Source organism: Oryctolagus cuniculus, chromosome 19 (assembly GCF_964237555.1).
Source record: "Oryctolagus cuniculus chromosome 19, mOryCun1.1, whole genome shotgun sequence".
Classification (NCBI taxonomy): Eukaryota; Metazoa; Chordata; class Mammalia; order Lagomorpha; family Leporidae; genus Oryctolagus; species Oryctolagus cuniculus.
Window position 1 is genome coordinate 54757635 of NC_091450.1, and position 24114 is coordinate 54781748.

Consider the following 24114-nt stretch of genomic DNA (forward strand, 5'->3'; position numbering starts at 1 on the left):
GCAGTCATGGCGAGGGCCCCATCCTGAGCACCCCAGACATGACCCCACCCGAGGTTCAAGGTCCCGCAGACACGGCTAGTGTCCCACCCTGTGCACCCCAAATGTGATCTCACCCCCCGCCCTGATACCAAGCCCCTGCAGGCATGGCGAGGGCCCCTCCCTGGGCAACCAAAATGCAACCCTTCCCCACCAACCCATGTTCCCAGCCACTGCAGGAACAGGGACGGCCCTGCAGGCCCGGCAAGGGCCCCATCCTGGGAACCCAAGATGTGACCCTGCCCGCCTTTTTCCCCAGCCCCTTCAGGCACAGCGAGGGATCCATCCTGGGCACCCCAGATGTGGCCCCGCCTCCCGCCAGGGTCCCCAGCACTGCAGGCAAGGCAAGGGTCCTGCAGAACAGCGAGGGTTCCACCCTGAGCACCCCAGACACGACCCCCATCCCGCCCGGGTCCCCAGCCCCTGAAGGCAGGGTGAGGGTCCTGTCCTGGGCACCCCAGACGCGACCCCATTCCCAGCCCGGGTCCCTAGCCCCTGCAGGCATGGCGAGAGCCCCGCCCTGGGCACTCCAGACGCGCCCCCACCACCGGCCGGATTCTCAGCCCCTACAGGCATGGCGATGACCCTGTCCTGGGCACTCAAGATGTGACCCCGCCCCCTGCCCAGGCCCCTGCAGGCACAGTGATGGCCATGCAGGCACAGCCAGGGCCCTGCCCTGGGCACCCCAGACATGACTCCCCCTGGCCGGGTTCTCTGCCCCTGCAGAGTTCCCAGTCCCTGCAGGCACAGCGAGGGCACTGTCCTGGGCACCCCAGATGCGACCCCACCTACAGCTCTTGTCCCCAGTCCCTGCAAGCACAGGGAGGGCCCCGCCCTGAGCACCCCAGATATGACCACGCCCACTGCTCAGATCCCCAGCCCCTGAAGGCATGGCGATGGCCCTGACCTGGGCACCCCAGACACGACTCCCCCCTCCCTGGGTCCCAAGCCCCTGCAGACACAGCAAGAGCCCCGCCCTGGGCACCCCAGACAAGACCCCGCCCCCTACCTGGGTCCCCAGCCCCTGCAGGCAGGGCGAGGGCCCGCCCTGGGCACCCTAGACGCAACTAGGCTCCCCCATGCCCAGGGCCCCAGGCCCCGCAGGGCCTGTGAGTGCCCTGCACTGGGCACCCCAGACGCGACCCCACTCCCCGCCCGGGGCCCCAGCACTGCAGGCAAAGCAAGGGCCCTGCAGGCACAGCGAGGGCCCTGCCCTCAGCACCCCAGACCCGACCCGGCCCCTGGAACCCCAGACGCAACTTGGCCCCCTGCCCGGGTCCCCAGCCCCTGCATGCAGGGCAAAGGCCCTGTCCTGTGATCTCAGACATGACCCCAGCATCCCATACGGGCACCGGGTTCTAGCACCGTTTGCTCCTCTTCCAGTCCAGCTCTCTGCTGTGACCTGGGAGGGCAGTGAAGGATGGCCCAAGTGCTTGGGCCCTGCACCTGCATGGGAGACCAGGTAGAAGCACCTGGCTCCTGATTTTTTTAGATTTATTTGAAAGGCAGGGGACGGCGCCATGGCTCACTTGGTTAATCCTCCGCCTGCGGCACCGGCATCCCATATGGGCACTGGTTCTAGTCCCGGTTGCTCCTCTTTCAGTCCGGCTCTCTGCTGTGGCCTGGGAGGGCAGTGGAGGATGGCCCAAGTGCTTGGGCCCCTGCACTCACCCATGTGAAAGACCAGGAAGAAGCACCTGGCTCCTGGCTTCAGATCAGTGCAGTGCTGGCCATGGCGGCCATTTGGGGAGTTAATCAGCAGAAGGAAGACCTTTCTCTCTGTCTCTCTCTCTCTCTCTCTCTCTCTCTCACTAACTCTACCTGTCAAATAAATAAATAAAAAAAAAACAGTAAAGTAAATCTTTAAAAAATAAAAGAAGAATGTGGAAAGAATTGAACTCAGGTAAGTAATCATACCATCACTAGCTTAGTGTTTTTTCAAAAAGAAATGTCCATGTGTAGTAATTATTCTCTGCACTGAGTGCTATCATTTCAAAGATATGAGCAAATATAGAATGAGATTCAACTAATAATACATAAGCACTTTCTATAAATTATGTTAAAATATAGAATATTATGGTGTTTCAAATGAAGAAATTTTTTTTACAAAAATTCTCATGTATGTGTCAAAAATACCATGTAACATATTTTATTCACATCTGCAGTGCAGATATTTGTGCTTTTTAGGCAAAATATTATCAATTTAAAAAATTTAATATAGAAAGGCTTAATGCAGGAAAATAACAAAAATTCTTAAAATGGCAAATCAGCTTGGAAGGAACAAGTTAGAACTTCCAAGATATGAGAGTGAATCCAGAGAATGAGCCAGCGAAGCAGTCAACCAAGAAGCCAATGTCCCATCCAGATAGGGGTGACAAAAAGATATCAAACCCATGTGCCTTGTACAACATTGCCACAGGTAGGTGAAATAAACAATAGAAATGAAGTGACTGAAAATCTCAGTTTTGACATACCCATGCATCAGAAATATATATATATAAAATTAGTTTTCACTATATATATATAGTTTTCACTATATATATTAGTTTTCACTCAGAAAATAAGGTACTAGAATTTGGGCCTTAAAAGTTTCCTTTCACATAACTCTACATATAGGAGTTATCCTTAAAATATTTAAGTCAATACAGTGAGAAAATAGGAAACCAAAATAATGTGGAAAGAACAAGTTTCAAGATTGTAAGCTATGTACAGAAAAGTATTGATGAGGAAGTGAAGAATGAAAATATTATGAATAAAGTAAATATAAAACATGGGTGAGAACTGCACAGGGATGGTAAGAGGGCTGGTGAGCAAGCATATTGAGAACAATGAATCCGGTTAAATACAGTGCTGGGATACAAAGCCATACCAAATAAGTGCACAGTTACAAAAACATGAAGGTTAGCAAGAAGAGGACTGAAATATCCAATTGTTTCCATAGAATATTAGAAAAACACACAAAGGCAATTATCAAACCTGGATGATTTAAAAGACTCTATGCTTACAAATTCTTGAATTACAAATGCAGTGTGTCAAAAAGACACAAAAGTATACATAACCACACTTCATAACATCAGGGGAGAAAAAAATTAGAAACAGTAAGAGAAAAACAGATCATTCACAGAGGTGACTAAAATAGTCCTTTTAACAACTTGTATGGTGCTGTAAAACAGACATAAAATTAATCATGCCGAAAGCAATTATCTGAGCTAGAGTTGGATCCTTAGGTAAAATCTAGTTAATGGACCAAGATGAATAAAACACAATCAAAAATAAACACAGAGATTTGATTACCAACAGGAGCTTTCTAAACCTACATGTCAAGAATAAATGTTTTTTCTACAGTAAAGAAAATGAAATAAGATGATACATGATATGCATCAAACTATGATTTACAATGAAGTAAAGAATTATCAAATAATTGCACTTTATTTTAATCTGATAAAGTATCATTTTGCTCTTAAAACTGTACATATGAAATAATCAAATGTTCCTCTTACAGAAATAAAAAAATAATCTTATGCTACTGAATAATTTAACTGCATTAGAATATATTTTCAAGAAAAATATCCCATCACAATATCAGTAAACATTAATGGCTCTTACATTGTGTGCTTTTCAGAATACTGATTATTCTTTTATCAGAACTGAGCAGCACCACAGGACTAACTGTAGCACAAGCATTAAATACTAACTTCCAGATACTCAGACTTTGTTGTATGTCCACCACACATGGACTGAGATAGACAGGATGATGAGGTTAAGGTGGTAGGTGACCACAAAGGCACTCACCAGCAGCAGGATGGTCTGGGTGGCCTTTTACTCTGGGAAGGCTGCTGGGCAGAGGAGACTCATGCTGCCCAGGTGCTGGGACCTCCTCTGAAGTCTGCACACAAGAATCACCATGTGCACACTTGAAAGCAGCATGACTCCTACAAGTAAGACATTCTTGGATGTGGATACTGTCATATTGGAATATAACCTCTTAATCATTTAATATATAATATTAAAGTACAGATTAATTTCTCTCTATAAGAACAAGCATGTTATACCCAGGGACAAAGAACTGGTTTCCAGGCTTGAGCTATGAATACAAGATAGCATGCATTGCTATTACACAAATTTGTGGTACATCTACATAATGTAAGTCATCCTACCCTCTTGGCACTGCTGATCAAGTTAATAGCAATTCTAACTTTCTGCCCACACTGTCTACCACACAAAAAGTTAAAAATCTTCACTCTCCTTGTGGGATCCAGTTAAGACCTAAAATACCTCCAGTAGCACCTTTCTCATGAATTTGACCTTAAGAATCATGTGCAAGTATGTAACCATTTAAGAATTTTTTTCTTTTAATATCTAAATATTGCCCAATTACTCAGAAAGGTTTTCTCCTTTGAGACAAACTTTTGGTTTGCATAAGTGAAACCTTATAGAAAGTATATTTTAGAATTTCTGAATTGGAAACATATTAAGAATGAAGTTTGAACTGCCATGCTGATCTTCAAGCAAGCCTCTAAAATCTCCACCCAGTTTCAGCATCAGCTATACTTTTTTTAGTGTAAGTACCACCATTCAAGATTAATGTAATAAAACAAAGTAGGTATCATTGTCTTCTACTGAAAACTGCATGATATATTAATTCAAATAATACTTCATGAAAAAGTTTACATATAAAAATATATTCTCAGTGATAAACTAACCAGTTTTTCTTTATCCACTACCATTTCCACCTGTGAGATGGGCAATTCCTCCTCAGAGATGTAGAAATATTAAATTGTTGCTCTAAATTTTGTAGAGGAAGGATCATTAGTACAAGGTCAAAGACAGAGCCATCAAATGGGAAGTTAAAAATGCAGTCATGCAAAATCATCTCATGGTCACACACAGAACAGTCAGACACAAAAAGTCAAGACTAGTTTAAAGGGGGAAAGCCAAATTATTATTACTTTAAAATTTAATTATAACTGATTTTGTTGGCCTTAAAATTAGAGGCATCTTAAATTTGAATAATGCATATGTACCAAAAACAAGAAATTAAATTTGGTAGAAATAGGGAGAGGAGTTTTTCCAGTAATTATAGATTGGAAGGTAGAAATCAATTTAAATAAAGACAGACTCCATTGTTTACAATGATTGTGCCACAGACTTAATCTTCAGTAGTGCATTGGTAAACTATTCACGTTTAGATCTTCACCTTGAGCTCTGACAGCTGTTTCTTGGTAAACTCTCAGTACCTTGGGCAAATAAACTGGTTTTCCATGTGCTTTAGCACCCTTAAAATTTCTCCATTATCTATAGAAAATATATATTATAACATATAACATTTTATATATGCATATATATACACAAATCACCTGCCATGTGGGCAGGGCAAAATACATACTTTCATAACAGAACTATAATGTACTTCTCAAGTATGAATAATATATACATAATATATGGTATACAGTATTTACAAAATACAAAATATAATGCAAGCTGTTTATATATAGCTTTTTAAACTCATCTTTTGTACTTTTACACTGCAACAAGGCAGCTTTCCAGATCTGCACCAACTTCCAAGAGTCCAGGGCGTTGGGAAAAACTATGTTTTACATATGTATTGAAATCTGAAATCTTAAGTTTGAATTTCAGCAGTGTTTTCAAGTGCATGGCCATCAGCTCCCCATTTTGGTTGGAATTTTCAACAGGGCTTCCCATCCAGTGACTAGGAGGCTCTGGAAGAACAGTAGGAGATGGTGGATCACTAAATTTCATGCCAGCATAATTTTACTTTTGGCTCACTTCAGTTAGAAATGCTGATTTCTTCAAATGCATGTTTTTAATATTCTCTGTATTTTTAAAAGGCTTTTTTTCCTGCTTCTGAATTCTATCAGATGAAACAGAGTCCTGCTGTAAGTTACTTTCATTTCTTTTTTTGGCAGGAGTGATCTTGGTTACTGGCAACTTAGGTTTGCTTTTCTGTCTGTTTAATTTTGGTTGTTCCCTCACGTGTATACCATTAACAAGCTGGCGGTGGGAAAGGGTAACTCTCTGATTTTCCCATCTTTGATTTTTTTTTTTGACAGGCAGAGTGGACAGTGAGAGAGAGAGACACAGAGAGAAAGGTCTTCCCTTTGCCGTTGGTTCACAATCCAATGGCTGCTGCGGCCGGCATGCTGCGGCCAGCACACCGTGCTGATCTGATGGCAGGAGCCAGGTGCTTATCCTGGTCTCCCATGGGGTGCTGGGCCCAAGCACTTGGGCCTTCCTCCACTGCATTCCCTGGGCAGCAGAGAGTTGGCTTGGAAGAGGGGCAACCGGGACAGAATCCGGTGCCCCGACCGGGACTAGAACCCAGTGTGCCAGTGCTGCAAGGCAAAGATTAGCCTATTGAGCCACGGTGCCGGCCCCATCTTTGATTTTAAAACCTCTTCTCTGAGCAGCAGTTGGCCAGGTGCTGCGGGTCACAGTGGCCCAGGGACCAGGTTCGCTCCCTCAGTTGGCTTGCCGTCCCAGGAGCCAGGCACAAGACAGTGGCCTGGCCTGGGATCTCCTGCACCCTATGTCCTGCCACCCGGCTGGGCCACCCTCCAGCATGTCGGTGCTGCGATACTGGTGGAAGCGGCCAGACAGCTGACCAGCCAGGCTGACCCATACTTGTTTCACCACTTCTTCTGTACCGCCTGAAGGGTGCCTCCCCCATCATGGGGTGAAGGTGCCTCCCCCATTGCAGGGCTGCAGTTAGGCAGAGCTACTGGAGCGCGAGGTTGGGGGATCACACAGGAGCTGTCTCCCCCTAGGAAGTGAGGGAGGAAGAGGGTCAAGGTCAGCACCCGGGAGTCCAGGATCCAGGGTAAAGGCAGCGGAGCTGTGGTCACCATCAGGAGGGTCCTGGAGTAACCACTAGCAGAAAAGCCAAGCAGCGCAACCAGGCCATCCAGGATGAAGGGCTCCTGCTGCTGGACAGAGACAAAGGTCAGAGTGCTAGGAAGCAAGTGGCTCAGCAAAAAGAGTAAGAAGAGGGGGAGGAAGTGAAGCCAGTGTGATTCCAGGGCGGTGGTGGTGGCTTCTGCTGCGAGAGCCAGAAAGAAGCGCAGACCACGGGGACGGTGGCAGAGCAGCAACAGTGATTCATGTCTGACCACAAAGGAATAAGATTCTTCTGTTTGGATAATTCCACAAAAACATGGCCTGTAACCAACACACTGTGAAATGAACAACAGATCACTGAAGAAACCAGAAGTTAAGTCTAAAACTATCTTGAAATAAACAAACAATATTGGAGACACAAAATCTCAAATCTTGGGAACACAGCAAAAGCAATAATAACAAATTTATAGTAAGAAGCAACTAGATTTCTAAAAGCAAAATTTTCAAATAAACAACCTAACAAAGCATCTCAAAAACCCTGAAAAGAACAAAACAAAAATTAGTAAAAGAATAGAAATATCCATGATAGAAAAATAACAAATGAAATAGAGTCTAAAAAATACAAATATCCAGTGAAATGAAGAATTGTTTTCTTGCAAATATCAAGAAACACAACAAACTTGTGGCTGGAATGACCAAGAAAAGAAAAGAAGAATGCAGGCCAGTGCGGGTCTGGGGTGTCTGGGACTGTGGGCCTGGTGGAGATGAACCCTGCAGCATGGGGTGGGGTCTGGGCCTGCTCGGTGCCAGGCTGCGACCCCGCCTTCCTCACCCACTCTGACACCTTCTCTGAGCCTCATCCAACCCACAAATGGGGCCTGCCAGCGGGAGAGAGAGGACAAGACCCAGGCGAGGGCTCCCCAGCAGGACGGGGAGGAAGCGGCTGGGTATGGGTCCCTTCATTCCTTCATTTGATCATTCATCCGTCCTTTCCTGGAGCTCCCTGGGGTCAGTCACCAAGGCCATCACAGCCCCTGCCTTCGTGGGTCAGACGCCAAGCGCTGAGGGGGAGGCCGGGATGGGGGAGGGGGAGGGGGGACATGACTCCCAGCAGACTGAGGTAGGTACGGAGGAGCTGGGCTGGGAGGGCCGTTCCTGGGGTCTGGTGACCAGGTGAGGGGGTGGCTGCTGAGAGCTGGGAGTCGGGGTGGGGGCGGCTGTTGAGAGCTGCTAGTTGAGGTGGCGGTGGTGTCTGACGCCTACTTTAGGGGGCTCTTTCTGGACACTAGAAGTTGAGGTGGAGGTGGGAAGCCACGTCAGTCACGGCACGGTGGCTCATGGCTTGTGCTGCGGCCAGGCTGGTGGCCGGCGTGGCCAGGGTCCAGGGATGACTCTGTGTAGCTGAGGCTGGGGTGTGTTGAGGGGGGAGCAGCTGCCTCTGCTATGGGCCCCACTCTTCCCAGGCCCTGCCCTGGAGGGGGCACCCATCACCTGGCCACATGTGGTGCAGATACTCGGCTGCCCAGAGGCCCTGGGTCTCAAACCAGGAGAGCAGACAGCTGGCTGAGTGTGGCCTCACCCTGTGCCCTGCTGGAGGAAATCAGAGACGAGTGCAGCCTCCACCCCAGCTCCTCTTGGCCAGAGCCCAGGGACAACAAGGGCAGGGGGCAGGGGAATGACTGCGGCTCTGAGGCCTCGGGACTTCTCCCATGGGGCCTGGATGGGGTGAGGGTTTACAGGCCTGGATGGGGTGAGGAAGCTGTGAAATCAGTGGCCTTGGCAGAGATGGAGGTGGGGAGACCAGGACTGAGGACGTGCCTGGCTGGGCCCAGCCAATCCCTCCTGGAAAGGCCCAGGAACTCAGCCACAGTGAGGGAGCAGAGACCTGGCCATTGGGGGACTGAGGAATGTTCTTGGCTTCCTCTGGGCCTGTTGCACTGTGTCTTGTTTTCTGGGAAACAAATGCAGGGTTCCAAGCCCCTTCCCGCATGCACGGAGGCTGGTGTGTGTCAGCAGGCCCTCAAGGCCACAGAGCCCCCTGCGGCAACCCCAGCCCCTGGTGCCCCCACAAGTGCCCTTGACCGTGACCTAGGCCTGGTGCTGCCCTGCCCTGTGGCTCCTCCTGCTGCTGGCTCAGGCCCGGTGGGAGGTGGAGGTGGTAGCTGCCACTCCCGGGTCCTGGACTGATGGAGCCCCCGGTCCTGCCCCCTGAGTGGCCTCTCAGGAGTTCTTCATGCCCATGGCCCAAGGGTCCTACCCAGGATCCTCTGGGCTTCCTGGTCTGCCATTGTCTCTGCCTTACTTTCCCTGGACTTCTGACCCCTACCCAGCCTTGGGTCTCCCAGCTGGGCTTGAAGCCCCTCGTGACCCCTTCACCCCAGCCCCACCCTGCACCAGCTCGGCTCCAAGCTGGAAGCCCTTCCCTCCATGAGCATGCCTGCCTCTGCCCCGTGGCCATGCCTGCCTCTCCTCGGACATGGTCTCTCCTGCCCCGTGGTCTTTGCCCTCCCTAGCACCACCTGCCCAGGCCGCTTGGAGCTTCTTTCTAGCCGGGGGCCGCCTCTGAGCCTGCCTGGGGGACAGAGGGCCCAAGTGCTGACACCACCTCCAGGAACTCCTGGGCCCTCAATGGGGTGGCTGAGCACAGGAGAGCCTGGGGTGAGGGAGAAACAGCACAGCACAGCCCAAGACCACCGCCCACTCATGGCTGACCAGTGGCCAGCTGCTCCTATGGCCACCATGGTGGGAGGGCCTGATCAAGGGTGGCCCTGGAAACCCAGAGCAGGTGAGGCTCCCCTGGCCCTCTCCTGGTGACCTGCTCTACCCTGGAGACCCCAGCTGGGAGTGGGCTGTTGGTGCCCAGTCTTCCCAAAGCCTGGGGGTCTCCTGGCCTCCCTGAGTGTTAACAGCTCAGTCTCATGAATGCCTATGGCTCCAGGGGCTCCCGGCTGCCTGGCATCCTTGGAAGGCAGCGACTCTGAGGCTGATGGGGTGGGGCAGTGGGCCGAGGGCAGAGGGCTACTGCAGCGTGTGATGCCACAGGGTGACCACACATGGTTTTTGTCTGGGCCCACAGAACACCCAGTGCCAGGGCGACCTGTGTGCCCCCAGGACTGCCCCACTGCCCAATGCTGGCACAGAGGAGGAAGAGACACAAGGAGCGCTCTGTCTTTCTGTTCAGTTTTTCCATAGACCCCCAGGCTGTGCTAAAATAAACCCCTTCTCTGAAAAAAAAAAGAAGAATGCAAAAAAATAATGTCAGAGATACAAAAGAATCTTGCAAAACTGATACCATAGAAAAACAAAGGACTATTAGGAACTATCATAAATAACTATAGAACATGGAAAACCTAAGATAAATAAATATATTTATTGACACATATAATATATCAAAATTGTACCATGAACAAATGGAATACTGGAGTGCACTAATGACTAGTAATAAAATTGAATCAGTAAATCAAACTTCCCAATGAATAAAAACCTAGGACTAGATGGTTTTGCTGCTGAATTCCACTAAAATTTTAGTGAATCGTCTTCTCAAACTTTTCCAAAAAGCAAGAATCCCCCTAAATCTATCTGAAGAGGTAATGTTACCCTAATACCAAAACCAGATAGGGAAACAACAACCAAAAAGGAAACTATAAACCAATGTGCAAAAATCTAAACAAGATATTAGCACATAGAGTATAACAGCACATTAAATTCTCTTCCACCATGATCATGGAAAATTTTTCCAAGAAATGCAAGGATTATTCAACATATAAAATTCAGGAGGTGTAATGCATCAGAATAAAAGAATGAAAGATGAAAATCTTTCATAATCATTTCAATGGATGCAGAAAAAGCATCTGATAGTATTCTACCCCATTCATTAGCAAAATCTCAAAGAAATTAAATATGAGAGGATCAATATAATAAATGCTAAACAAGTCTTGACATACCACAATAGATATCATGCTAAATTGGAAAACACTGAAGATATTTTTTAACTATCTAGCACAAAAGAAGAATATATACTCTCATTGTTCTTAAAAATGTAGTGGAAATCTTAGCCAGAGAAATTAGGAAAAAATAAAAAAAGAGTTAAAAGACTGTATAAGTAGCAAAGAAATAACTCAAAATTTCCCTGTTTGCAGAAGATATGTTTCTGTCTATAGAAAGACCTACAAACTCCACCAAGAGACTATAAGACTTGGCAAGAAATACAATAAAGTTACATGACACAAATTCAAGATACAAAAAGTAGTAGCATTTTGTATACCAATAACAAACTTGTTGATAAAGAAATCATAGAAGTAGTATCATCCATAATAGCTGCTACAAAACAAAATGTTTAGTAATCAATTTAACCAAAGTTATTAATAAACTCTACAGGGAAAATTTCAAAATGTTGATGAAAAAAATCAAAGAAAAAAGAGATATGTCTCCCATGTTCAAGAATTGGAGAGTTTATATTATTAAAAGGTTAACACCACCTAGAGTTAACATACACAATCAATCCCATCTCTGTCAAAATAACAATAGAATTCTTTACATAATGAGAAGAAGCACTTCCTAAAATTCATATGTAAACACACAGGACCCTTAATAGACAAAACAATCTTGAGGAAAAAGAAAACCTCTGGCCGCATCCCTAATTTCCTAATGCATAACTTCAAAAAATACACACAAACATTTGCATATGTTTCTGCAGAACTATGTTTTTTATTACATGTACTCATTATTTAGTAGAGCATTAAGCCTTTGATTATAATGTAAATTTAAAATGTGAACTCAAAAATGCACATAGCTATCATGATGAAAACAGCATGTTTCTGGCATAAAAAGCAAACACATATAACAATGGAATGGGATAGAGATCTGAGAAATAAATACCCAAGTCTATAGCCAAGTAATAAATAGCAGGACTCCCATTAGCAAACACATACTTAGCATTTATTTGGCACCTACTACAGTCCTATTGTCTGCATTTTACAGGGCAGAAAACGGAGGCCCATAGAGGGGAGGAAACACTCTCAGAATTGTTTGCCACTCAGCCTGATGACAAAGCTGTCAATCAGGCTCTCTGCCTAGGCCGGCAATGGGGAAAGGAGATAACTAATTGGAAGGAACTCTTGTCCCAGCATTGCCACCTGTGACTTCAGGCACTCTCCCCTGCTCTATCTGAGCATCTGGTTTCTGTTTTTTCAAAAAGATATATTTAGTTTATTAAGGCAGAGTAACAGAGGGGGCGGGGGCACAGACAGAGAGATCTTCCACTGGCTGCTTTATTCCCCAGTTGCCTGCAGCAGCTGGGGCTTGGGCAGGCTGAAATCAGGAGCCTAGAACTCCACTGGATCTTCCATTGGATGCAAACACTTGGGTCATCATCCACTGCTTTCTGAGGTGCATTAGCAGGGAGCTGGACCAGAAGTGAAGACACCAGGACCAGAACCAGATGATCATGTGCTGTCTATACAAGGGGAGCACAGCACTGCTTACCCCTGAGGTCATGGTGAGACTCTGAAGACAATTTAACAGCACAGAGTTCAGTACAAGCAACCACTGCTACCTACTCCACCTGCTATATGCATGCAAAGCCTAACATGACTGGAGCTGTTCCCTCCAAAGGTCTTGTAAGTACTTAGAGCCCTGGAGAAGGAGGACATTGCCAGGGGAGAGGGATGGGGAAGCCGCTTTCACTTGGTGGGAGGTGCCACGGATAGACCAGCAGGGTGAGGAGGGGCCCTGGGGCCTCCTGGGAGGCCTCTGACTTCCAGCAGAGAGCAGAGTGAGGGGGTGGCAGCCCTTCTTACCAAACATTGGAGAGAGAAATTCTGTTCAGTTCCAGAGATGCCCTGAAAGGGGTCTGAGATGCCCTGAAAGGGTTCATGGGCAAACAGGCATCACTAGAATCATCCACACATTCATCCACCCACACATCTATTCATCACCCATCCAACTAACACCTATGCATCCATTCATCCATCCACCCATCCTTTCATCCACACACCCAGCCTTCTTTTCACCCATCCCTCCATCTATCCATCCATTCACACACATATCCATCTATCCTTCCATCCACATGTTCAACACAGACACTTGTTTGTCCATCTCGTAGATTCATTTCCTAGGCCTGTATGTCCCAGCAGTAGGTTGTGAAATCTAGTTAGGGGGTTGATCAGTATTTTTTAACAATATATACTTAAGCCTCAGGCACAGTGACAGAGAAAGGCAGAGAGAAATCTTCCATCCTTTGTTTACCCCTCCAAACGCTCCCAACAGCCTGGGCCAGGCTGAAAACAAGAGCCTGGAACTCCAGCTGGGTCTCCCATAGGCATCCAGGGCTCTCCTATGGGTGCAGGAACCCAAGCACTTAGGGTCATCTTCCATTGCTTCCCAGGCACTTCAGCAGTAAGCGGGAGAGGAAGTAGAACTGGCCCTCACATAGGAGATGCTAAAGATGCAAAAAGCAGCTTAAACCCACGCTGTGCCACAAATGCCAGCCCCAGCAATTTTATTTAAAAATCAAACATACCAGAAGAGAAAACACCAGAAGCCAGCAGACACAGCAGATATGTATTTCTCTAACTTTTGATTCTGTTTTAGAAATAGGCAGTGTGAACAGTACTGTGACACAAACATGCTTCTTCCTAGAGGCCATGGACAGGACCACGGCCAAGGCTGCCGGATCTAAAGGCCAGTGGGAGAACAAGCACTGTGGAGCAAGGAGGGGGACAGTGGAGGATGTTCACAGTGTGAGACCTCCCTGGACACACTCGTGAGAATTCTGGGTTCAGGGCTGCACAGTCCCCAGAATGGCCCAGCCCATGTCTGTGCATCACTGAAAGGCCACTTCCCCTTGTTCCCAGGGCCCACAAACACGCTCTCAGCGGTGGACGGGAGAGCAGTCAGACATTAGAGACCTCCTTTCCAGCTTCCAGACCTGAGCCCAGGAGATGACTTGAAACACAGCTGCAGGGTCTGTTAAGAAGGGCCCCACTCAGTCTGTGGTGAGCACTGACCCCCACCCACCCATCCAAGGTGAGCTTGACCCTGAGGTGCACTGGATAACAGAGTTGGTGGTGGCAGGACAAGGAGCAGAGCAGCCCCTCCTTCCCTGGCATGGGTGCCTCCACATCAGAGCCCTTGGCAGCAAACAAAAACAACTGAGACAATAAAAATGAAGGAAGAATGTTTCTCTAGCCTCTGTGCACCCATGTCACCATTGTTCCCAGCCCTCAGCACAAGGCCTCAGGCAGCCTTGGGTCCTATGCTGACATGGCAGCCGTCATGCCTGGTCATTGATGGGGATCAGGCATGGTGACTCACGCCAGAGAGAGGTGTGCCGCAGTGCCCCCCTCTCCTGCCAGCACTCCACCACAGCCTGCTCAGCTCACTTCTCACCCTCGCTGCTCAACTCACCTCTCATAGCCCATCTGCAGGAGGGGGCAAGGCGGGGACCGGACACTGGACTTGTACCTACAGGAACTGTCTGGTGTCTGCAGGTGCCAAGAGGAAATGCAAGAGAACAAGTTGCTGAGCAGGCCTCCTGGCTTTGCTGGCTAGAAGCCCTGAACACTGGGCAGACTATGTGTTCCCCGACAGCACCCCTCCCTGGCAGTCTGCATGCTACCACGCACCCCTTGCAAGCAGGTTGGCCCAAGGAGGAGGCCAGGGCCATGGAATCCCAAGGCCATCTTGGAGGACTCTCCCATTCCATCTTAGTCCCTGAGGCATAAGTTAGAGATGAGGGTTGTCTCCTTGGGCAGAGGACTTATAAGTTCTGGTGGCCTGCTCTGGGGCCTGGTGCATAAAGCTACAGCCTACCATCTAGCATCCATATGGGCGACAGTTCAAGTCCCAGCTGCTACATTTTGGATTCAGCTTTCTGCTGTAGTCTGGGAAAACAAGAGTGATGGCCCAAATCCTTGGACCCCTGCACTCCTGTGGAAGATCTGAAAAAATCTCCTGGCTCTGAGCTTCAGATTGACCCAGCTCTGGCCATTGAGGCCATTTGGGGAGTGAACCAATGGATGGAAGACCTCTCTCTCTCTCTCTCTTTCTCTCTCTCTCTCTCACTGTCTACAACTCTACCTGTCAACATAAAAAATAAAAAATAAATTAAAAAATAAAAAATAAAAAAAGTAAGTATCATTGTTACAGAAATCACCTGATAGCAAAACACTTTTAATTAATAAAATCAACCCACTGGTCTCAAACTGTTTTTCTTGTGTGAGAAAAACAAAGATCATCTGTTTTGCCACAAGTTGTAAAAAAATAAAAAAACACCACTAGACAATGAATAAAAAACACTTTTAAATTACTTAAAAATGGCATGCAATCATTTTCATTCAATGGATGTTTTTCAAAACTTCATTCCTTTTAATATTTAAGGGAAAAAAATTCCCCTTAATTTCAAGTTCGTTCATACAGGTAATGAGAATTCACACCACATAAACATCTGCCATGTACAGATGGACACATAGATGAGAAACAGATTTTTAAAAATTCAGGTTATAACCTTTCCTAATTTGATAAGTCAAGTGTACTCCATGGAACCCTGCTGTGCATTGTAGAAGTAAAGATCACAAAACTTCCCTCACTGTATGCAGACACAGGTCCCTACCCCCACTAGTCAGATGCGACCTCCAGTAGTAACTCCCTATCCTAAGTGACAATAAAACCCTAAAGATTTACGAGTAAGTGTTCCTATTAAGACATGACTTTGATGCTACAAGCACATTATTAAGTCCATCTAATCCAAATTGCCACAGAGGTCTTTTAAAGCAATCACAATAATCTGGAAATATTCAACAACAAGAGTTATTCTTTTTCTCCAAGAAAAGGTTAAAGCATTAGTCATCTCTACTTTTCAAGCTACCTGAAATGGAATAATAAACATTTAAAAAATAATAATAAAAAGGAAAACTCCCTCCAATAAGGATCTGCAAGAGGTAGAAATTTAAAGCAGTATACACTGTTTAAGCTCCATCAACCAGGGAACAAAATGGTGTTAATCCGAAACTACATTAATGTCTGCTGCTTACAATATTGAAGACACAGACCATGGGTAGTAATTTAGCCCTAAATTTCATATTCAAAATTTCCATATATTAATATCATTATGATAGTTTTCACTACTATATAATTGTTTTAACAAAAAAGTACTTGTTTTCATAATCCCGATAATCTAAAGACATTATTGGAAAAACCACACTGACAAACTCTATATCCATTTAGCTTATAATTATACATTTTAAATAGGCAGATTTTATTCTTATTTCCTCAGGTTCATAATATTACCTTTAAAAAAGCTTCTGTGCCTCACTTACAATATTGAGATCTCATACATTTCAAAGTGTTCCATTATGAGTATGTGTTCATCAAGTGTTCAGTTTAGTGTGTCTCAAAGTCTTAATTTCTCAGTTACCTGAATGCATCTTACTGAACTGTAATGCTATTAAATTTAGCATCATCTCATGTTACTTAGAGGTTAAGGAGTGAGAGTGACTGCAAATGGACACAAGTCTTCTTTATAGGGAATGAAAAAGTTCAAATAAGACTGTAATGAGAACTGTACAACCACAGATTTACAAAAAGGTCATTGAATTATACACTTAAAAATGATGAATTTTATGATATACAAATTACATCTCAAAAAGTTTCTCCTCAAAAGCATAATTCAATTATCTAACAGGGAGAATTCTTGGCATAAAATAATATTCTGATTAGTGTATATAAATAAAGTTTGGAATTCTCTAGAACAAAAAATAACAATCATTATCTGGCAATTATATATGTGTATATTATAGAATATTTTACTTGTTGTTTAAATGTTTTATATATTTTCTGCACTGAATGTGTGACATTCGTAAAACAAAAACGGTATTTTAATTAAAATAATGAGTGATTCATTAAATAACCCTGCAGTATGTGATGTGGGAAAAGTCAGGTAGACAGTTCATGAGCTGGAGACCACACCTCCCCCACACCCATGCAGCACTGTCAACACACCTGTCAATCCAATGACCCCACCCCAGGATGTACCTTCTCTTACCTGGGATCTGGGGGTAGTACTCTGTAACCACTCCTCTTTTCAAAACTCATAAAAAAAACCTTATAAATGGAGGGGGCTCTCTCTCCCTCTCTCTCTCTGTCCCTTCATGGCCCATGGCAAGCAGGGTATGGAAGTCCCTCTTTACGATTCCTGGCCCACTCTCCCTAAACAAAGCCCTCATACCCTTGTGTATTCATCTCACTCCACAGATAAACCTTATCACACTGCACACAGTGTCTGTGCCTGTACTTAAAATTCTTCTCTAAGTAAAAGGCAAGATGCTGGAAGAGGAAATTTAGCCCTATCCTAGTCCACAAAACATGGAAGGCCTTTTAAAATAAGACAGACAAAATGCAAGTCTAAAGCACCCTGCTAAGTTTTCCATATAAAATATGTTGTGTCCTTTTCCAATTAGGATTGGTGATAACCCAGGCTGTTGACCTAAGCCAGGACTGGTCCTCACATTTTCACTTTCACCTGAATATTATTTAGAAACAGGTTTGACCCAAATTTGAGAAATAAAGGTAAGTACTATTTTAATAGCTTAACTTTTATTTCCTTTAGCACACAGCCACAAACAATATCAGACCCCCATGAGAACCACGAACAAGAACTGAGAGAGGCTGCCTGTCATGGATAGAGTCTGTCCCATTCCCTTTGGGGCTATTCTGACTTCAAGCCCTGCTGTATCTTCTGATACTTCAATTTCATACCTAGGAGAGTCCAGTTCTGGGGTGCTTCTTCCATACAAAAACACTTAACTAGAATCCAACACCACTGTGTTGTCAACACTGTTGTGTTTTGTTACTTACTATTTATGCTGAAGTATTCTTTTGTGGAAATATTATTTTCCTTTTGTAATAGTGATAAAATGCATCCTAATTAGAAAAAAAGCCCTGTGTGATTTCACTGGTTTCAAACTTGCTTTCAGTCTTGTTTCATACATAGAAATGCTAAATTTTTATGATTGTACTGTACGTGCTTAAAAGTCACCTTTCTTACTACTACAAACTATGGAATATGTAGTTAAAATGGTCTGCTATACAAATCATCTGTGTCCTTACTGACACTTCATCTGAACATTATATTCACTCTTGAGCAGAATGTAAAAATTTCCCATTCTGCTTGTGTACTGTTTTCCTCACCAACTTTTGTCATTTTTTCTTTGTATATTTTGCAGCCAATAATATGAGATACATACATTTTACATTTTTAGGTACATTGTTACATCAAGGATTTAGCTTCTCCAAAACTGATTTTATTTTTCTGAATTGAGCTGAGATAAAATGGAGTCCTATGGTGATGTAATCATGCCACAGGGAAGCCAGGAGCTTCTGTTTGGCAGATGATTGAGGGTATACGAATTCTGTGAACTCGAAATCCAGTATACATTTGAGATTACCTACCAAAATCTCAATCTCAAGGAAAGCCAGGATATTTCTTGTCCAGCACTGTTTTAGGGGTACCTCTTAGAATTCCAATCAAATCCTACAGGTTTTACTAGGAATCAACCCTACTGGGAGATACTGCACTCACTTGGTTTTTTTGCAATGCCAAATACTTCTCTTATTTTAAACATTTATTAATTATTTTTAGTTGAAAGTCAGATTTACATAGAGAGAGAAGGAGATGCAGAGAGAGAGAGAGAGGTCTTCCATCCACGGGTTCACTTCCCAATTGGCTGCAACAGCCAGAGCTGTGCCAAATAAAGCCAGGAGCCAAGCACAAACTCTGGGTTTCCCACGCAGGTGCAGGGACCCAAGGACTTGGACCATCTTCTACTGCTTTCCCAGGCCATATCAGAGAGCTGGACAGGAAAGTGGAGCAGCTCGGTCTTGAACTGGCACCCATGTGTGATGCCAGCACTGCAGGCGGTGGTGGTTTAACCCACTACACCACAACACCAGCCCGCAAATATTTCTCAATCTACTTACTGACTTTATGTTTTCAAGGCAAAGGCAAAAATGGAAAAACAAGCTTCACGTCTTTCTCCAAAGTGAGGTACTTTACAATTTGTGTGGGTGAGTATGTGACACAGTGGTTAAGCTGCTACTATGAATGTCTATCTCCTATATCACAGTGTTGGTTCATATGCCAGATACTCTGTTTCTGACCCAGCTTCACACTAACTGCAAGCCCTGGAAGGTTGTGGTCCTGACACAAGACTCACATACTTGTGTTCTGCCATCTCTGTGGGAAACTCCAGGCTCCTGGCCTTGTCCTCTATCAGCCCAGTTATTGCAGGCATCTTGGCAGTGAACCATCAGATGGAGGAGCTCTCTCTTTCTCTCTCTTTTCTTTGAAGTATGCACATGTGCTCTGCAGATCACATAAGTAAAAATAAGCACTAAAATGTTTTCATAATCATAATAAAGATCTCACAAATGTATGGATATCAAAAATTTCTGAACCAAATTAAAGCTATTTCTTAATTACATCTTTCACATACTACTGAAATACATTCAAGCAACAGGCACAACCTTAGAGTCTCAGGATCTTATATTCAATCGCTCTTTAATATTTTGATTTACATGTCGCATATTTTAATAAAAAATTATGGCTGGAATCAGTCATTCCACATCCCTCTGCCCATTTTAATGGAAAGAAGATGTCAAGCATCTATTGACCAATTTTGATATTTTTCAAGATTGATTTCCTTATTTGAAAGGCAGAGAAACAGAGAGAAAGAGGCAGAGAGAAAAAGCGAGAGAGAGAGAGAGAAAGCGAGCGAGTGAGAGAGAGAGAGAGAAAAAAAGTTTTCCATCTGCTGGTTCACTCCCAGACAGCCGCCATGAGCCAGGAGCCAGGAGTTTCTTCCAGGTATCCCACATGGGTTCAGGTGCCAAAGTACTCTGTCCATCTTCTACTGCTTTCCTGGGCCACAGCAGAGAACTGGATTGGGTGTGCAGCAGCCAGGACTCGGACTAGTATCTATATGGTATGCCAGCACTGCAGGCAGCAGCTTTACCTGCTAAGCCACAGTGCTGGCCCCCAATTTTGATATTTTGATTTATATAAACCTGAAGATAGTTTGCACTACAAGAACCAGACTGGGTGACTAGGGCATAATATGCAGTATCACTCTTGCATTCTCTGTGGGAAATGCAGGTGTCCCTTCTGTGTCCTGCAGCTCTAGGACTGTGCCTTTTGGTGCTAGAATTCCTGGAAAAACTCATACGCACTGGTGGGATCTGAAGGCCCCAGTGTGAATTCCTCCAATTCAGGCCAGCACCTGCCAGTCCACAATCTCTAACATAACTCATAATCTCTTGTGAGACCTACATAAAAACTCTTGGGCATTCTGTAGCACTCTGACTGGGACTTTTGGTTTCTTAAGTTCCAGCAATACCTGTTATCCCCCATAATGCCTAGGGAAGGACCTAATAGCATGACACTAATCCAGGCCTGGATCTTCTAGGGCACAAAACCTAGTATAACTTGAAACCACAATGTGGGAGCTGCATAAGTAGCCCTCTGATTCCTGTAGTTCTGGTACTGTGCGGTGTTAGTTATAGTCCCAGACTGACATGAGTCCCACCTCAAGGAATCTGGTGAGAATCTTGCAACTCAGAGTCTGTGACTGTCCCATAAGTCTCAGGGACAAGTGTACTTGTCTCCCATGGCCTGGGAAAGGTTCTATCTGCTAATCCATGCTGCTAATTCTGGCTCGTACCTGCTAGTACATACTGAGACTTGAGTAGGGTAACATTGAGTCTTACAGTCTTACATTGAGCCATATTCCAGAGTCACCTGTGTCCATCTGGTGAAAACTGGAGAAGATACCACTTGCATTCAAGTGTTCTACATCCATACTTGCCAGTGCTCATAATCCATCATAACCTGTGCATGAAAGATGAGACCTGGGGAAGAACAGTACTGCATCCTGAAAGATTGGGACTGAAACTCTTGGTTCTAAAGGTCTCAGAACACAAGTGTCTTCCCTATGGGATTGGGGAAGATCCTTTGTGCCTTCCGGTAGTTCAGGTTCATGGGTGCCCATGCAGAAATCTCAGCACTATGTTGTGGGACCTAGTAAAATAAACAACTCTTGCTTCCCTTCAGGTCCAGAACTGTGATAATTTGTACTCTATCCCCCAGAGTTAGTTACCTGAAACTGTCATGTGAGACCAAGAAAAGACCCTACTACTTGCCTTCTAATGTTCCAGACACCTACCTCTCAGAGCACAATCACCAATAGAACTGTATTTACTCTGTGAGGATTGGGCAATTTCTCCTTCATATTCCCTAGTGCTGGCACTAGGATTTTTGTGCTACGAACATGAGCATCAACAATGCCCATACAAAAGAAACTGTGGATGGTCATAGGGACATACACAGAATGAGGTAACAAGTACTGGTGCCAAAAGCCCCAGCAGCACTCAGGCCTGCCCAAACGGAAAACAGGACAACCTCCTCTCTGCCCACAGTACCAGGATTGTGGCTACTTCCATCCCATACCCCAAAGTGACTGACATCAACTCCCCACGATCTGCAGAAATTCACCATTGGAAACACACATACACTTCAAAGTTATATTACTACCTCCATGAACTTCTGCAGGCTAGACAATTATGGCATTCACAGACACTGCTGATATTCAAAACAACATAAGAAATCATTCAGAGGTTTCATTTCTGAGCTCACTAGAAACAAGGCCAAAGCAACAACCAAATTACACCTGCATTCAATCTAAACAAAATTATTTTCCAATGAGAGTTACTCCACAAAGATCAAGTGTTATATAAGATGCACAGATAGCAACATGAGGACAGAGGAAATACTGAATAGACAAGGAATCATGAAACCTCCAATGGAGCACACAATAGTTTTCCAGAAATAGATCATGATTTTAAGAGAATCTATGAAATACCTGAAAAACAATTCAAAACAGTGATCCTAAGGAAACTCAACGAGATGCAAGAGCACATTGACAGTTAAAATAAATGAGAAAAACAATGCACACTGTGAATAAGAAAAACAACACAAATCAAGAAATCACTGGGGACTGGCACTGTGGTGGAGTGAGTAAGTTGTTGCCTGTAATGCTGGAATCACATGTGGGTGCAAGTTTGATTCCCAGCAGCCCTACTTCCTATCCAGAAAACTAGTAATTAAGCAAATACTCATGTTACAGTAATACCCGAAGGAAAAGTAGGAAAGGGGCACCCATCTGGGTGCCAGCTCGAGTTCTGGCTGCTCCACTTCCAATCCAGCTCTCTGCTATGGCCTGGGAAAGCACTAGAAGATGGACCCCTGCATCCACGGAGGAAGCTCCTGGCTTCTGGGTTGGAGGGGCCCAGCCTTGGCTGTTTTTGGAGAGTGAACCAAGAGATTAAAGGTGACACACACCTCTCCCCCCTCCCTTTGCCTCTGCCTCTCTGTGACTCTGCCATTCAAATACATACATAAAGGGCTGATGCCATGGCTCACTTTGTTAATCCTCCACCTGTGGTGCTAGTATCCCATATGGGCACCAGGTTCTAGTCCCAGTTTCTCCTCTTCCAGTCCAGCTCTCTGCCGTGGCCTGGGAAGGCAGTGGAGGATGGCTCAGGTGCTTGGGCCCCTGAACCCACATGTGAGACCAGGAGGAGGCACCTGGCTCCTAGCTTTAGATTGGCGTACCACCATCCATGGTGGCCATTTTGGGGGTGAACCAACGGAAGGAAGACTTTCTTTCTGTCTCTCTCTCTCACTTGTCTAACTCTATCTGTCAAATAACTAACTTAACTAACTAAAAACAAATACATACATAAATCTTTAAAAAAAACTGTTGAGAAATATATTATGATGAAATTGTCAACTTAAGGATAAGGAGAATATCCATAAGACAGAGAAAAGTCTCAAGTTACACACACAAGAAAACAACTGGACACACAGCAGATGTCTCAGCAGATGTCATAGAGACCAGAAGAGAAAAAGATGAAAAAAAATCAAATACTTGAAAGAAAATATTTCCAACCAGGTCTATTACATCCAGTGAAACAATGCTTTGGAAGTGAAAGAGAAAGTTTTTCCCAGAGGAGAAAACCCTGAAAAAATTCACCACTGGACCAGTACTACAAGAAATCCTAAATGGACTCCTACATTAGAAATAACCTTCATGAAAACATACAAGAGAACTAAATTCACTAATAGATGTACAAAATAAGAAAAAAGAGGATTCAACCTTATAAAGCAAGACTACCAATATACTAAATAATAAAAATAATAGAGGCAGAAATTGAGAAATAAAGCAATCACTAATCAATTGAAAAAATGGCAGGACTTTCTTTTTTAAACTTTTTTTTGGACAGGCAGAGTGGACAGTGAGAGAGAGAGAGATAGAGAGAAAGGTCTTCCTTTGCCATTGGTTTACCCCCCAGTGGCCACTGCGGCCGGCACGCTGTGGCCAGTGCACCGCGCTGATCCAAAGCCAGGAGCCAGGTGCCTCTCCTGGTCTCCCATGCGGGTACAGGGCCCAAGCACCTAGACCATCCTCCACTGCACTCCCGGGCCACAGCAGAGAGCTGTCCTGGAAGAGGGGCAAACAGGACAGAATCCAGTGCCCCGACCGGGACTAGAACCTGGTATGACGGCGTCTCACGCGGAGGATTAGCCTATTGAGCTGCTGCGCTGGCCAGGACTTACTTTTTATCTATCAATATCTAGCTTGGATATTAATGATTTAAATTCTACAGTAAAAAGAAAAAGTTTGGTCAAGTAACTTTTTAAAAAGTATGACCCAACTTTATATTCCTACAAGAAACTTACTTCACAGGTAAAGTTACACAAAGACAGAAACTGACTAATGAGAAAAAGATTTACGATACAAGTAGAAAACACAAACTGTAATAGTATACTCATATCATAGTATACTCATATCAGACAAAGGACTTTACATCAATATCTGTAAAACAAATACAAAGGACATTATATATTGACAAGAGACCCAATTCAGCAAGAAGACACAACAGTCTTAAAAATGCATACACCTAACACAGTAACATCCAAATATATCAAGCAAATATTATTTTAACAAAAGAAACAGACTCCACTACAGCACAGTGGGGGACTTTAATTGTTAACAATGGACAGAATATCTCAGCAGAACATCAATGAAGATCCAAAAGAGTTAAAACATACCATACAGCCAAGATCCTAATGATCCTATTAAATAGTTGCACATTCTTCTCACCAAATCA

General features: G+C 44.7%; 1 long non-coding RNA gene and 1 other non-coding gene across 3 annotated transcripts in view; one reads left to right on the forward strand and one right to left on the reverse strand.

The window, feature by feature from the left end:
• Window positions 1–24114, forward strand: part of LOC103346531 (uncharacterized) — a 328438-nt gene that overhangs the window by 6335 nt on the left and 297989 nt on the right. The gene's annotated exons all lie outside the window — the stretch shown is intronic.
• On the reverse strand, window positions 1304–19181 carry LOC100358059 (uncharacterized). The gene is made up of 4 exons (XR_011384411.1): window positions 19104–19181; window positions 14299–14375; window positions 7413–7429; window positions 1304–7315 (listed from the first exon to the last, which is right to left on the reverse strand). It is a non-coding gene; the product is annotated as an uncharacterized protein (transcript).